This window comes from Zalophus californianus, chromosome 17, assembly GCF_009762305.2.
Source record: "Zalophus californianus isolate mZalCal1 chromosome 17, mZalCal1.pri.v2, whole genome shotgun sequence".
In the NCBI taxonomy this organism is placed as follows: domain Eukaryota; kingdom Metazoa; phylum Chordata; class Mammalia; order Carnivora; family Otariidae; genus Zalophus; species Zalophus californianus.
In genome coordinates this window covers 56,159,428-56,166,881 of record NC_045611.1, presented here as the reverse complement: position 1 = coordinate 56,166,881, position 7,454 = coordinate 56,159,428, and positions in this window count along the sequence as shown.

Genomic DNA, 7,454 nt, shown 5'->3' with positions numbered 1-7,454 from the left:
CCACAGGAAATAGATGCTCTGTGGAATCACTCCATACACTGGAGGTATCTTCTGGTTTAAGGGAGACTTTGAGCCTCTATGGAATGTGAAGGTGGGATGCATTTAGAGCACTGTGTTTATTGCCATTGGACAAAAATGCCTTTAATCTTGTTTAATTTTTAAGTAAACTTTTAAAAGCATAATATACATAAAATTGCATACTTCATAAATATGCAGCAAGATGCATTTTCACAAGGTACCAGCAATGTAACCAGCAACCAGAGGAAGGAATAAAATATTACCTGCACATAATAGGTGCCTTCTTGTGCCTATTTCCAGCAAAAACACAGATTGCCACATGGGAAGAAAATGCAGGTTTCACCTCTATGTTGTGTCAAGAATTGTACTTTATTTTTTATTTTTTAAATTTAATTAAAAAATAATCTCTATCCCCAATGCGGGGCTCAAACTCACCTCCCCACTGCCCCGAGATCAAGACTCATGTGATCTACCGACTGAGGCAGCCGGGTGCCCCTGAAGAATTGTACTTTAAATATTAGGACCCAAACAGATTGGAAGTAAAAGGAAGGGAAGACACATCTTGCAGGTGGTCACGGGAAGCTGGCATAGCTATGTTAATATTAGACAAAGGAGACTCTAAGAAAGAGCGTAATATCAGATGAAGTGGATCATTTCAAAATGTCCAAGAGAACTGGTCATTTTTATTTTCCCGCCAGCTTTATTGAGATATGATTGATTTATAACCTTGTGTAAGTGATCATCTTTCTTTATGTTTCCGTGGTACTCTTAGAAGAAGGCCTGTTGTGTACTTCTAAGTGGGGGGGCGTACCTACTTTTCCATCAGTTTGTCTCATTTCTCTACTAGGATTTGCCATATACTTTCGATATGGGATCCGACATAGCTTGGAAAAGGACAGTGATCAACAGCCACCAGTCTCCAGCTCCCACACTCTTGACAAAAACATCCCGAGTGCTGAATTAGCTTAACCACAGGAAATAGATTCTCTGTGGAATCCCTCCATACACTGGAGGTATCTTCTGGTTCAAGGGAGACTTTGAGCCTCTATGGAATGTGAAGGTGGGATGGCTTACACCAGGGAGTAAGCAACCCTACACAGTAGGGATGATGAGGAAAAGTTGTGAGTTGAAGAAAACAGCATTGCCAGAGTGGGGGCGGTGTGGGAAGTAATGGTGGTTGATCAGTGGGTGCCATTGGGTGGAACTGAAAGACAAGACAGCAGAACACAACGCTTGAAACTGAGATTCTAGATGCTGAAGGTGTCGGTAATAGCCAAGGACAGGATTGTCTGTGGGGTGAACAACTCCAGGAGAGTGACGACTGCAGGGGTGGAGGTCAAGAAACTGAGTACCAAAGTTATTCGGTGAATTTAAAAACATAGATGGAGGAGGATTAACAGCGTTAGAAATATTGCCGTTTTGCCAGTCCTAGCGAAACGACAGGGCTAGGCGGTGTTAGTTAATGGAGACAAATTGAGGTGAAAGTCTGATGGAAAAAGGTTGATTATCATTGTTACCACTAACGTGGGACAACCAGATACACGGGCATCCCAGCGGGCTGCAACAGGCAACAGAGTGCTACCCATGAAGGGTTGGTGACAAAATGAATCAGAACATAATCAAGCCTCTAGCAACCATCAGCTAATAGAGGACCTAAGGAATAGGGTCATATGGCTACTGAAAACGCAATCAGCCAAAACCAGAACGTGGACAATTCTCCAGGAAAAAAGAAATGATAGGACTCAAACCGGAGAGTTGATTGTTTCAGAATGAGTATTTATGAGACAGGAGAGCCAGATGCTGACATTTGGAGGATCCGTCTACCTTGTCTTTTGCCAGGCAGGAGTCATATTCTATCACCCAATTTTGTAGGGTCTGATAAAGGTATTGGGGCTGTTTTTAAAATGTGTGTCAGATTTTGGGTGTGCTTTATAAGACCTCAGCCATGGGGGTGGCAGGGGAGAGGGTGGGAAAGCACTGTCGATCTGATTTAGAACAAGTTCACTGTTTGATAAAGACTAAGAGATGGTTGTGCAAATTTGAATTAGACGATATTAAAGAGCTGAGTATTGTAAATTTCTAAGACATGTAACAGTGGTTGCTGGAGGTCAACAGCATCTTGTGTTGAGAGTAGCGGTGACAAGCTTCTTAGACATGAATACCGTGCTTACGCCCAGGGTTCTTGAAAGGGCTCTTGTGGTTCTGTGCAGTTCTGCAGGCGACAGCCAGGGTGCGGTGGGTGGAGGACTTCATAGGTGCCGTGGAAAGGAACGTGGAGGGCAGCTGGCTGACAAATGCAGCCGTAAGGAGCGGACATTGATGATGGCAGTTTCCCTTTTGCAAGTGTTAACTGCTCACGATGGTGCTGGGAATGCAGTGCTGAACATGAGAGCCACGATCATCACTTCAAGGTACGTTTCCTTCACGTAGGGGATTTGACCGATGGTGCAATGCTCAGAGATATATGCAGCTCTCCCTTCATGGCATCCTATTGGCCCTGCCCGTGCCTCGGCATCCCCACCAGAACGAGGGGACAGAGAGTGTCTACAACCTAGGGCTGCCTCAGGATTTAGTCAGTCCACACAAAGCCCCCCACATGGCGTCTGGCACATGGTGCCCTCACTGTGGTCACTGAGCACAATGACTAAGGATGTGATCTTGAGGCAGACTGGCTGGGGTTGAGCCTAGAGTCACTGCGCAGTATTGGTGTGACCTTGGGCAAGTTAATTAACCTTAACTGCATCTCTGTGTCCTCATGGCAAATCGGAAGAATGATACCTACGTCATAGTGTTACTGTAATCGTTATTGAATGTGAGTTTTAAAGACATGGCTGCAGGGATGAGTAATGTGGATTCTGGTGCCAGTGTGGTGCAGAGCAACCGAAGGGTCTTACACGGGAGCTGTGGGTAATGCCCTTGACCTGTAGGTTAAAAACATGCTCAGGATCACTGTGGGGAGAACTAGTGATGAGATGTGTGCTGAGCATGTGGCTGTGATTCATCTCTATCAAAGTTTAACACTGTATCTGCATTTTTGTTTTCTACAAACATTCTCTGAAACCTTTTCTTGGGACACTGGCATCTATCTCGCATTTACTCAAAAGCCACATTCTCAGTGAAGCCTCCCCTGTATGTCCTGAAAAGATCCCAAATTGCAGACTCCCTCGATCTCCCTCCCCATCTACAGCAATGTCTCTTGTTTACCAGCAAGGCTAGAAGCATGAGGCCCTCCTCCGCTCATGCTTTTGGTCTCCCACTGAGGTCCTGCCTGCAGACCTTTTGGTCCAAGCCCAGACTTGTCAAAGTGTGTGTGTGTTTAGATTGTAGTTGACAATGTGACATTAGTTTCAGGTGTACAATGTATTGATTCGACAAGTCTATCAAAGTATTTTTCTTGGGGCTCCTGGGTGGCTCAGTCGTTAAGTGTCTGCCTTCGGCTCAGGTCATAGTCCCAGGGTCCTGGGATTGAGCCCCGCATTGGGCTCCCGGCTCGGCGGGAAGCCTGCTTCTCCCTCCTCCACTCCCCCTGCTTGTGTTCCTGCTCTCGCTATTTCTGTCAAATAAATAAAATCTTAAAAAAAAAACACGTAAATTTTTGACTAAAAAATTGTTTAAAAAGCTTTTTAGGGACACCTGGGTGGCTCAGTCAGTTAGGCGTCTGCCTTCAGCTCAGGTCATGATCCCGGAGTCCCGGGATCTTCTCCCTCCGCCCTTCACCCAACTCGATCACGCACACATATGCTTTCTCTCAAATAAATAAATAAATCTTAAAAAAAAAAAAGCTTTTAGCCAAATAAAACATACTTTTTTTTTAATAGCTTAAAAATAAGTGAGGATACACAAATGAAAAGCAAGTACAGAACAGCATTTCTTACGAGTGACATGATGGACATTTTACTCTGGGTAATTCTTTCTGGTTGGGGGCTCTTCTGTGCCTTGTCCTGTGTTTAGTAGCGTCTCTGGTCTCTAGCCTGTAGATACCAGCAGCATCCCTGCTCCCTTTAAACATAGACTGGGTGACTTGGAAACAACCATTCATTTCTCTGAGTTCTGGAGGCCAGTAAGTTCAAGAGCATGCCACTGGCAGATTCGATGTCTGATGAGGTCTTGCTTCTTGGTTCATAGAGGTTACAGCTGTGTCCTCACATGATGGAAGGAGCAAGAGAATTCTTGGATGTTTTGTATAAGGTGCTAATCCCATTCAGGCGGATTCCACTTTCATGACCTGATCACTTCCCAAAGGCCCTACCTTCTAGAAAGTGGTCGCTTTTCTGTTCAGAGTGTTGTTACTATTCTCATCTTCGATCTCCTGTTGACTTCGTAGGTGTTCAGAATGGTTTGATCCCTATTCAGCTGAATTCCTGAGACCAGACGAAATCCAGGTCTCCTACTCCTCTGCCATCTTGCTCCGCCCCCCCTAAAACATACTTCTTGAGCCGATATACCACTCAGGCTGTGAGTTCCCAAGCCTCTCATCTACAATCCAGTTCTGCTCTTCTGACGTAGAAGTTGTACAGAAAAGTATAGGAGTCCCTTAAGGGCTTCTTAAGACCTAGCACTGGGTTGGGCACTGATGAGAGCAGTGGTTAGAAACACAGGCTTTGGTGTCCAGCTCTGTTTTGGCTCCATTTTAGCTGTAGGACTGTTGGGTAGGTTACTAAACCTTGCTAGAGATTTGCCAGTGTATTTAAATGCTCTAATTTTGTTTATTTGAAATTCACATTTGGCTAGTTTACTCATTATATAGTCGCTGAAAGGATATGAAATCTGTCTAGCAAAAGACAGTGCATAGGTTGTCCTTCCAAGTAACCAGGTATAACCAGACATGGAAATGTTTGATGGACCTGTCCGTGAGTTTGCCTCATACCAATGCTGCAATGCCCCCTCCCACAATTCTCTAGGGGAAGTCAAGGATCAATGTAATTTTCACCAAGGAGACCCTAAGAATAAGAGGAGGTTCTCTGGGAAAGTTGCTATGTGTAATGCTATAAAAACACATTCTTCTAAGTGGAAATGCTGAGTCAAAGCATATACACTTAAAAGTTCTGGCAAATATTGCCAAATTGCAGCAGCATAGTGCTGTCCAAACATATAAAGAGAGCCACATAGGTAATTTAAAATGTTCTAGTATCACGTAAAAAAAAAGAAAAAGAAAAAGAAAAAACAGGTGAAATTAATTTTAGTAATAGATTTTATTTAGCTCAATATATCCAAAATGTTATTTCAACATGTAATAAATGTAAAAATTATATTTTTTAAAGATTATTTGAAAGAGAGACAACAAGGGGGGAGGAGAGGCAGAGGGAGCAAGGAACCTGACACGGGGCTTGATCCCAGGACCCTGGGATCATGACCTGAGCCACCCAGGCGCTCCAAATGTAAAAATTAATGAAGTATTTTGCTTTTTTATTTCTGGACAGTCTGCAAATTCCAGTATATATTTTTACACTTAATTTACCACCTAGCCACATTTCAAGAGCCCGATAATGGTATGTAGCTACTGGCTACCATGCTGGATGATGCTCTTGAATCTTCTCCCATGCTCACACGTTGGTGTAGTGCAGCACTCAGGTAAACTATAGTCCATGGCCTAAATATTGCTTGTGGCCCTATTTTTGTATGGTCTAGAGGCTAAGAGTGGTTATTGTTTTTAAAAGCTTGTAAAAAAAAAAAAGGAATATGTGGCTCAGAGCATATGTGGCCTGCAAAACCTAAAATATTTACTATTTGGTTCTTGGTAGGCAAAGCCCTGGGTTTGGTGGAACAGAACGTGCTCAGGTTTATTCTGTGCATCTGCTGTGTTGATGCGTTCAGATTCACCTCATGTTTTGAGGAGCTTCACTTTAGCCACCTATGCCTACAAGAGACCAGAAGGATCGCTAGTGATTTCTGGCTTTTCTTTGTATAATTATTACTTTCTTCTCTTAGTCAACCTAGCCAAAGGCTTGTCAATTTTGGTGACTTTTTTCAAAGAACCAACTTTTGGTTCCATTAATTCTTTGTACCTTATTTTTTTAAAGTAGGCTCCATGCCCAGGATGGAGCCCAACACAGGGCCTAAATTCATGACCCTGAGATCAAGAGTTGGACGCTCAACCAACTGAGCCACCCAGGTGCCCCTTTGTACCATTTTTCTATTCTCCATTTCATTTTTCCTCCACTCCAGTCCCTATAATTTTCTTCCTTCTGTTAGCTTTTCCTGGTTTCCTATCTTTTCAAATGTAGGTGTTTACTGTTCTAAGTGTCCTTCTGAGCACTGCTTTCATGGCATCCCACACGTAATTTTCGCTCGTTTTCTAGTTTCCTTGTGAGCTCTTCTTTGACCTGTTTGTCGTAGCATGTGGTTTAATTTCCATTCGATTTTCCTCTCCTTCTGTTGATTTCTAGTTTGATTCCATAGTGGGTGGAGTAGATGCTAGGATTCCAGTGCTTTTCAGTTTGTTGAGACTTGCTTTGCAGCCTAACATATGGTCTAGCCTGGAGAATGTTCTCTGTGTGCTCTGTTGCTGGTAGTGGTGTGTCTGTTAGGTCTACTTGGGGCTGTAGTGTACTCTTATTTTCTCGTTATTTTTAAATAGATTGATTTATGAGTGTGTGGCAGAGGGAGAGAGAATCCTTAAGCAGACTCCCTGCTCAGTGTGGAGCCTGATGTTGGGCTCAATCCCACAACTCTTGAGATCATGACCTGAGCCAAAACCAATAGTCAGATGCTTAACCGACTGAGACACCCAGGTGTGGGTCTTCTATTTTTTCAAATCAATCTCTCGTCCAGATGTTCTAACCATGATTTAAAGTGGGGGTACTGAAATCTTTAACTATGACTGCAGAATTATTTCTCTTTTCATTTGTCAATGTTCATGTATTTTGAGGTTCCTTTGGTGTGTATATACTTGGTATATGAATTTTATTAATATATGATGTCCTTGTTTCCTGTAAAAGTTTTAGACTTTCAAGGCTTCAGCCTGTTTTGTCTGATTAATGTAGCCACTCTAGCTATCTAAAGGACAAGGAAGGAATTCATGTTTATGAAGCTATTTTCTTAATGATTACCATGGGGATAACTGACATCCTAAATTTATAACAATCTATTTGAACTGATCCCAACCTCGAATCAGTAACAGAGACACCGTGCTCCCACCCAGCTCTTACCCAATTCCTGCTTATCGTGGTCAGTTACAGCTTTATATAGTTTGTGCCCATTAACACGGGCTGGTCATTTCTTACGCATTTATCCTTTAAATCATGTAGGAAATAAGAGGGATGATAAACAAAAGGCCTATCACGCACTGGCTTTTATACTTCCCTGTGTAGTGACTATTTCTTTGTATGTCTTCAAGTTATGGTTGAAGGTCCTTTCATTTCACCCTGAAGGACTCCCTTCGGCATTTCTTGTAGGGCAGATCTGTTAGCAAGCCACTCCTTCACCTTTTGTCTTAA